The sequence below is a fragment of the Mustela erminea genome, chromosome 3, assembly GCF_009829155.1.
Source record: "Mustela erminea isolate mMusErm1 chromosome 3, mMusErm1.Pri, whole genome shotgun sequence".
Classification (NCBI taxonomy): domain Eukaryota; kingdom Metazoa; phylum Chordata; class Mammalia; order Carnivora; family Mustelidae; genus Mustela; species Mustela erminea.
In genome coordinates this window covers 34,315,770-34,324,604 of record NC_045616.1, presented here as the reverse complement: position 1 = coordinate 34,324,604, position 8,835 = coordinate 34,315,770, and the positions used below count along the sequence as shown (strand labels likewise).

Below are 8,835 nucleotides of genomic sequence, written 5' to 3'. Positions count from 1 at the left end.
CCCTGGGATCATGACCTAAGATGAAGGCAGAAGCTTAACGAGTGAGCCACCCAGGCGCCCTTGAACATTTTATTATTGTCACCAGATTCCCTAGTCCTTAAGGGGTCATCAAAAATCCCCAATGGCTCTATGGTTAATACTAAGTGATGTGAAGGAGCAAAAGTAACAGATAAACTCTGACCTTAGTTACTGTGTTGCATAGATATGACATAAAACCTGATAAAGTCTACTGCTATTTGCTCACATTTTACTAAAGACTGAATATGTTTGTTAAAAGGGCAAAAGAATGACTTATTAGGTGGGATTTTTTATTACCTAGGAGGGATTTGGGTCATCTTTTGAAGTGAATGCATGAGATAGCATATTCTATATACTTCATGATTGTGTGAAAGGCAGTAGAGCTTAGCTGAAGTCATTATTATAATTATAGTATTTAAAGATAGGAAAAAGTCAGGGCTTTAATATTTATTAGCTGGTTGACTTATGTATATTTTGCTTCATTCCAACAAAAGATTTGGAGACTCTTGCAAAAATATGTTGAATAAAACAGACTAAAAATGAGGGGGTGATAAAACTGGAGTGAAGAGAAAAAGGCATAAAATATTTAATGAAGATATAATTATCATATAGAAGTTTTGGCAGAAGTGGATAAGGTTGGAAATTCAGTTCTGAGTTTATAAACAACAAAAGTAGGATAAAAAAGGAAGCTGCACCAGAGGACAGCTATGCATAGTTCTGAAATCTGAGAAAATATGCCAGAAAGTCTTTATTGAGAAGATCAGCTTTTATGTAATAAATACTACATATACTATAAGCCAGACATTGTTCTAAGTACTTTCCTTATTTACATCTCATAAGTTAACTCTGAGATGGGCATTATTATTTTCTCGATTTTATACATAAGGAAACTGAGACACCAGGAAGTTAAGTAATTTTCTCAAGAAAACATAGCTATTAAGTAGCAGAGCTTGGATTCTAATTTAGGCAGTTTGCCTTCAGGGTGTTTGCTCTTGAACATTGTGTTGTTCTGCCTCTCCCAGTGCAACAGAAGTGGACGGTACCTGTAATTTAACCTTTATAATACATATACTGAGTTTTATGTACTGTTTCTCAATATGACCATCAGCGATGCTAATTAAGGACCAGGGAAATTTAGTTGATTTAGGAAATATAGGTACTTTTCCACTTTCAGTTGCAGGTCTCCCTAAGGTTCACCTCTTAGATGTGTGGTTTTGAAAGTGCATTTCCTAGAGTGGTAGTATCAACATCCTTTGAAAGCTGATTTTCTGGCCTTGTTCCAGACCTACAGAATAAGAAATTCTGGAAGTGGGGCCTTTAACAAGTCTTCTAGATGATTCTGGTACTTTCTAAAATGTGAGAATCACTAATCCAGATAGGAAAAAAAAAAAAAATAGAACTATCCGGAACATATAAATTTTCTTCATTACCTTATTTCTATAATATAGGTAGGGAAAATATAGGAGGAATTTGGAATAAAAGTGCATGTATTCTACCCTTGGAAATAAGAGAAGTCACTTTTATCAGGGAATAGACTGGTAATTATTTGAGGTATAAGCAGTGACCTCTATAAACTTTAATCATCTCAAGGCATCCTAATGATCAAGAATCAGTGAAGCAGAAATGCCTATTTTATGGCTTTTTGGAGAAGTTGATGTTCCAAAATTGATTTTCACAGCCTCATCAGAATTCAAAAGAAGATATCTAAAATGATATTCTGCATGAACACTATTTTTTTGGTCTTCCCTTTATGAGCTGTATATTCACTGCAATCATTCTGAAGTGATTCGGAGATAGAAAATAGTAAAATTCATCTATTTAAGAATTACAATTTTTAAGCCTGTGTTTGGTCAGTTGTATTTTAGATTGAACAAGAAAGCTAAACTGTAAACATTATTTTCTCAGAGAAATGTCCCTGACTTCCAAGAAAAATTAAATATCCCACTACACACTTTAAATTTCTTTTTCAACACTTTTATTTCTTTGTAATTATATATTTAGTAGTTTAATCTTTTGAAACCTTGCTTCTTACCCATAAAATAGTGATAATCTTACCTTATTGGCTCTGTTATCTTAATAACACTTGCATGAGAAATTTATAGTTGTTTCTGTTGTTATTTGTTTATACAGCTAATATTATAATATCACTACACAGTAATTAATCCTCATGAGGTCAAGGATAGTATGTATCTCATGCCATTGTGTTTCCTAGTAGTTAGTAAGTAGTTTGTAGAATGAATTTATAGATTGAATGATTCTAATCTTGATGAGATGCCTTAGCAATGTGGAAGTATGTGCAGGGCCAGAAACAATTTTAGAGGTAATTGAGCATCACATTTGGCACTTCTGGGGAAGTAGTTACCAGCACAAAATTACAAGACTGATAGCATCTCTGACCAAGATTTGTTCTTAGACCGTGATATAACACATTTTCCCAGTTTTACACTCTTTCCTGTGTCCTCAAAACCCCTATCCTTGGGACGCCTGGGTGGCTCAGTTGGTTGAGCCACTGCCTTCGACTCGGCTCATGATCCCAGAGTTCTGGGATTGAGTCCCACAGCAGGCTCCCTGCTCTGTGCGGAGCCTGCTTCTCTCTCTGCCTCTGCCTGCCACTCTGCCTGCTTGTGCGTGCGCTCTCTCTCTCTGACAAATAAATAAATAAATAAAATATTTAACAAAACAAAACCCTATCCTCCTACTTTATTGCCTGCTTCCTTAAAGTGTCTTAGTACTTTGGGTCTAAACCAAGTTGAGATCTAATGATATTTTAAAACTGAGTTGATTTTTGTCAGAAATCTGGACAGCTGACTCATAGTCTTCTTCTAGGTACGAAATGTATGCAAAGTAGTAAAATAACTTTTATCTTATGACAGTGAAGTTTTTGACATGACAGTCATTCTTAGCAGTTTTGTCAACACAGCAAGGAGATGAGTGGTATTTATAAGCCATATGGAGCTTCTAAGATGAGAGCAGAGGGAACATGGAAGTTATTCATCTGGAGTCTGTCAGCAAAATTTGATTTTAGGCACTTTCAAATTTTAATAGCAGAATCAATGTCACAGAGCAGCAAGAGAATCAGCAGAATTCAAGGTCACAGAAGACCAAGAGAGAAATGGTGGCTTAAAAAATTTCAAGTCCTTCTGGGTCAACTAAAGTACATTACCCAGATTCTTCTTCCAAAAATGGGTAAAAATGGGTAGGATTGTGAGACAAATTAATAAATCTCCCCAAGGCACACTAACACAGACACACTTGCATTCGCACAGTCTTTTCTCTATCACCTTCTCTCTGTGTGTCATTTCAGTCTCTTTCATACAATCTGCAAATATTTACTGAGTACCTACTATGCCTCTGGTGCTGACAATGTAGTAAAAGACAAAACAGACATTTTGCCAACTCTTGAAATGTATGCTGTCAGGACTGTTACACAATTTTTCCAGATGCTTCCCTTAAGTCACCTAATCCTACTAGTATTTGTCTTGTATAACCTTCTAAATACTTTTCTAGAAGTAAACAATAATTAAAGTCTTCCTAGAACACTATTCTTTCTTACTTCTTAAATTTCCTGTGTAGAGTTAAACTGAGTGCAAGCACAGATCTAGAGGAATATGGAAAAAGGAGCCGCAAATATGCTCACCAGATTTACAGAAACCACATGATTACTCCAGTTAATATGAGCTTAGAAGATAGAAATGTAAAAATTGAATAAAATGCCCCACCAGAACTACTTAATTATATGCACAAATGAAGTACCTTTAGAGGCTAAATCTAAAAAAATATATAAAATTGGAATGAAGAATTAACTAAGCATATTTGAAAATATAGAAGAAGAATATCTAGGAGATGCTCTTAACTCGCGACATCATGCAGATGAATGAGTACCTAGGAGTAAGTAATTATTTCTGTACATTTTGATAGTTAGATTTCATTGAGTATTATGCTCATTTTTTCTCATTACACTTAAAAAACACACAGATGTGACAAATTACTATTCATCTGGAAGTTTGATAAAGGATGTATCTAAAAATCAATTGGGAAGGGGTTTATTGCTTGATCACTGATGGTAAGGTAAACTGGTTAGCTCTTTGGTAAAGCAGCAAGTAAGACACTGCTTCTCACAGTATTAAACATTTACAATTGATTGGAATTACATATAAATATCAAATCATAATAGGGAAGAAAATTAAATTTAATATTTTTAAACTTCTAAAGTTAGAGACAAGACTTTCAAAGGTTAAAAAATATACAGAAAATAAAAAAGGATAGTGTGAGTAATTTTGAATATCTAACAATATGCTAATCCTAAATGTTAAAAGAAAAGAGATCTAAGATAACAAGACAAATCACACGTTAGGACTAGTGCATATCAGAAATAACCCATAAAAAACGAGGAGAGACATGCTACAAGTCCAAGACATAAATGGACAAAGGACATGGGCTGACAGCTCACAGGAGAGGGTTGTGTAAATAAATAAATATAGAATGTACCAGTTCAATATAAACATTTGCAGATGAAGCTATAATTAGCTTTCTTTTTAAATTTTTTTTTTTTTTTAGATTTTATTTATTTATTTGACAGACAGTTATCACAAGTCCACAGAGAGGCAGGCAAAGGGAGTGGTGTTGCTGGGGTAGGAGGTGGGGTGGGGAAGCAGGCTGAGTGGAGAAGAGCCCAATGCAGGTCTTGATCCCAGGACCCTGGGATCATGACCTGAGCCGACGGCAGAGGCTTTAACCCACTGAGCCATCCAGGCGCCCCTCTTTTTAAACATTTTTAACAACATTAAAAGCCAGTAGGATGACATCTTCACAGTAAGTGGTTATATAAGTCATGCCATTGTTTGACCACTTAATCTTATTGCCAGGAATCAGTCTGAGGGGAATAACGTTGAAATAGAAAAAGCCTGGATGCCCAAATCCACTCATCATGTTGTTACTTATAATAGGAGAAAAATTAGAACTAGTGATTATTGAAAAGATTATGAGAGTGCATGGAGTCGATAATACTGATCTTTTGTTCTTTGTGTATTCTTTAATATAGAGCCACAAATATGACTAAACTCCATTCTGCAAGAATATTTAAGTTCAGGTACTGTATATTACAAATATTAAAAGCATAGGAAAATAATGAAGAAATACTAGGTTCTAAACAAATAATTATATCTGTAAATTCAGTGAAGTATTGACATTTATGAGCATACTGAATATTCAAAAATCTTAGGTCATTTGACACATTCTTTTCTTTCATACTGTGAAATATTACCCATATTTCCATTTTTTTTAAAAAGGTGAACTAATGCTACATATGTCTGTTTTTCTTTACTTGACCAGTTTAGGATTTTTTACATGTTGTATTTCTTGTGTATGACTACTTCTCTCCCTTTGTGTCTTGATGATTAATATAAGCCTTTGAAAAGTGTCCAAGAAATCAATTATGCAAATATAGTTATTTTAGTAGTATTTCCCTGATAAAAATTGCAAGCAGAGCAAGCATGAGAATACATAACTATTAATATGAAGGAATTTCATAGGATATAGCTAGGCACTTAATACATTTCTATTCATTTGAATAAGACCATTTGTACTCTATTCACCAATATTTGTTTTAGTCACATTATCTCTGTAATCAGCCTAAGATCAAGGAGTATGTATCATAATAACTTTTTATCCCTATAACACTTTGTACTTAGGGACTCAATATGTTTTTCAAGAATCCGTTAGGTGATTCAGGCCATGCCACAGATACAATCCATTTAATTTTTTATCACAATACACAAACATACAATATAAACAGCTTCTTACCATATACTTATATCAGTACAAGCCAAAATTTTAAATTAGTTTAGGTATGAAATAAAATATTGATGAATCTGAAAGCAAGTTAATACGTATATGATTACCTTGAGAAGTTGCTCGACTCAGGCAAGAAGAAAAGGCATTAGAAGAAAAATGTATGATTTTTCTAACTTGTTTTATCTTGTTGGTTCTCATTTATATTCCACTTGTGCAGATAGATATTGTGATCAAATTGAAAAATTGTGGTTGATAATTAATGAGTTTCAAAATGCCAGAAGACCAAGATTCTGTAAAAAGTGTTGTGAATGACATCTTGACTTAAAGAGAGAAACATTTCAGCTTGGAAAATCATGCCGACGCTTATTACGGCATTGGTGTATGCATGTGTATGTGTGTGTATGTGCCATCTGAATGGCCCGCTTAATGCCATTCAAAGAAACACAAAAGGAAAAGTAGGGATTTTTTAAAAATTGCAGGTGAAATAAGTCAATCAGAGAAAGACAATTACCATATGATCTCCCTGATATGAGGAAGTTGAGAGACAACGTGGGGGGCTTGGGGGGTGCGGTAGGAAAAGAATAAATGAAACAAGATGGGATCGGGAGGGAGACAAACCATAAGAGACTTTTAATCTCACAAAACAAACTGAGGGTTGCCGGGGTGGTGGGGGGCCGGGAAAGGATGGTTGGATTATGGACATTGGGGAGGGTATGTGCTATGGTGAGTGCTGTGAAGTGTGTAAACCTGGAGATTCACGGACCTGTACCCCTGGGGCTAATAATACATTATATGTTAACAAAAAAAAATTGCAGGTGAAGAGAGAATGAAGGAAATGAATGAGAGGTTAACAGAAACTGTGATAATACTGTATAAATATTTTAGAGGTATCAGTAGGAATGCCATCTTGGTAGTCGAAAGAGACGAAATGAGAAATAGTCTCAAAATAGACGTGGGAGATACATCTCTATAAGGCCAGAAATAAGAGAGAAAATGATGAGAATAATTATTCAGTGAAACAGAGAGCTGTCATCTTCATTGGCATCTGTAAAATGAAGTTTAAATGAAATCAAGCAATACAGAGACCCTCTACCAAATATGCTGCAGATCTGAAATGTGTTTTTATACTAACATTTTCACATGGATAACTACTAAAATAGTCTCAGTAGTCTACTCTAAACATTGAAATATGTAGACAACTGATGTGGCATGAAATAAGATTTTGCTAGAAATTAGGGATATGTATTTACATATTGCGCCTATGAATTTGACCTAAACATTTTATAATGATACATACATATGTTTATATATGTGAATATATAGGTACATATGTATGTATATATATTTACACACATATATGACCACATTGTACATGCATATGTATATACATATACACAGATATACTTTATGCAGTGGTACTCTTATTTATAATGAGAAAGAATTTTAGTAATACAATATGTTGGAGATAATGTCAGTATTGAGATTAAATACCCAGGTTGCATGTACACCTCCATATGTGTACTTCTAGCTTAACATTAACGAAATTGATTAGGTTATACATAGTTTAATTGCTTTGGTTATTGGTAAGCAAAGGGGAAAATAAGTATAGGCATATTTTGTAATCCTGAGTAATTAGAGACAATGAGCTCTTATGGCTCCTCCAAAACAAACATACTGAAAACACTCAAATTAACCAAAAATTATTCATTTGATCATCACCATGGAAGGCTTTAAAATTTAATGAAAAGATGCAGAGTCAATTGAAGTAACCTTTTTGGATGGTTGGATCAACTTTGATCTCTTATTTTTTAAGGGTTATATGTGATTTTAAGGATTGCTACTTACATTACATTTGTGTAAACTTTGTAATCTCAAACAGGTGAGCAGTATTTTGGTACTTTAAGAAATTCTGTATTCATTTTTCCTTTATTCATTCATTTATTTTTTAATAAGCTTTTATTAAGTGCTATTGTTTTTTGTTTTTTAGTACTTGCTAGTTTACTCAGAAAAAATCTAAGCAATTTCAAGCCTTCCAACTATAGGTTAGCCACAGAAATATATTAAATCATCTCAGATTTTTCTCTTTCTTTGACTGAATAATTCTAGTTCTTTTCCCTTTTCATATATCTCAAATTCGAAATGAGCATGTTCCTCTGGTATTAAATAGTTGAGTGAAATATATTGCCCCCAAACTCAAAGCTATCTGTCTTTATATCGAAATCTTAATGTCAAACTTGAGACAGTTTTGAAGGCGAATAAAAGGACAGGACCTTTGAGCTTGATATTTGACATTTAAATATCATTTTGTGCCCTGTACATTGTGGGGCTGCTTGATGAACACTAAGCAATAGTGATAATAAATAAAATTGGTAGTATGAATTGAGGTGAAGCTATAGCTAGAAACAATTTTGCAGAGCTGTGTCAGATTTGGTATAAATTCTTAAGGAGTAAAATCCAGTCTTTATAAAAAAGGAAAGTTAGTGAAAGGTTAAGATAAAAAAAAAATAGGATAAGGAATCCAACTTAGATAAGGGGATTAGAAAGGGAAGTTATATTAGATTTTTTTTTTCCTATATTTAACACCTGAAAAAGAAAACAAACCATAGGACATCTTCTGATCTAGAAGAAGGAACACCAAATAACAAGATTATCCTAAATTTGTGAAATTCCTGCTATCCTGTCACTACCAAAATTAGTTTATTAGTGTTTTCATGTTGGTTCTGTATTATGTGATCTATGAAGCATAGCATTTCTTGGGTGAATGTTTTAGATTTTTTACTAAATGTGAACTTCCAAGCTGCTTTTTGAAGTTTAAAAATACAAATTTTAAATTTATGTTTTTATATGTATTTACTATTTTTAAATTAATTTACTTAATATAGTAAAATTCACTCTTTTTAGTATACAGTTTTCTGAATTCTGACAAGTATTTTGAATCATGTGAGCACTACAGAAATCAAAATCCAGCACTTTTTTTATCCAATTCACAAAATTCTCCTGTGCTCGCCCTTTGTAGTCAACCTT

The 8,835-nt window shown here is 33.5% G+C and overlaps 1 protein-coding gene across 5 annotated transcripts in view; it reads left to right on the top strand.

Annotated features, from left to right (window-relative positions):
• Positions 1 to 8,835, top strand: part of FER (FER tyrosine kinase) — a 468,361-nt gene that overhangs the window by 240,264 nt on the left and 219,262 nt on the right. The gene's annotated exons all lie outside the window — the stretch shown is intronic.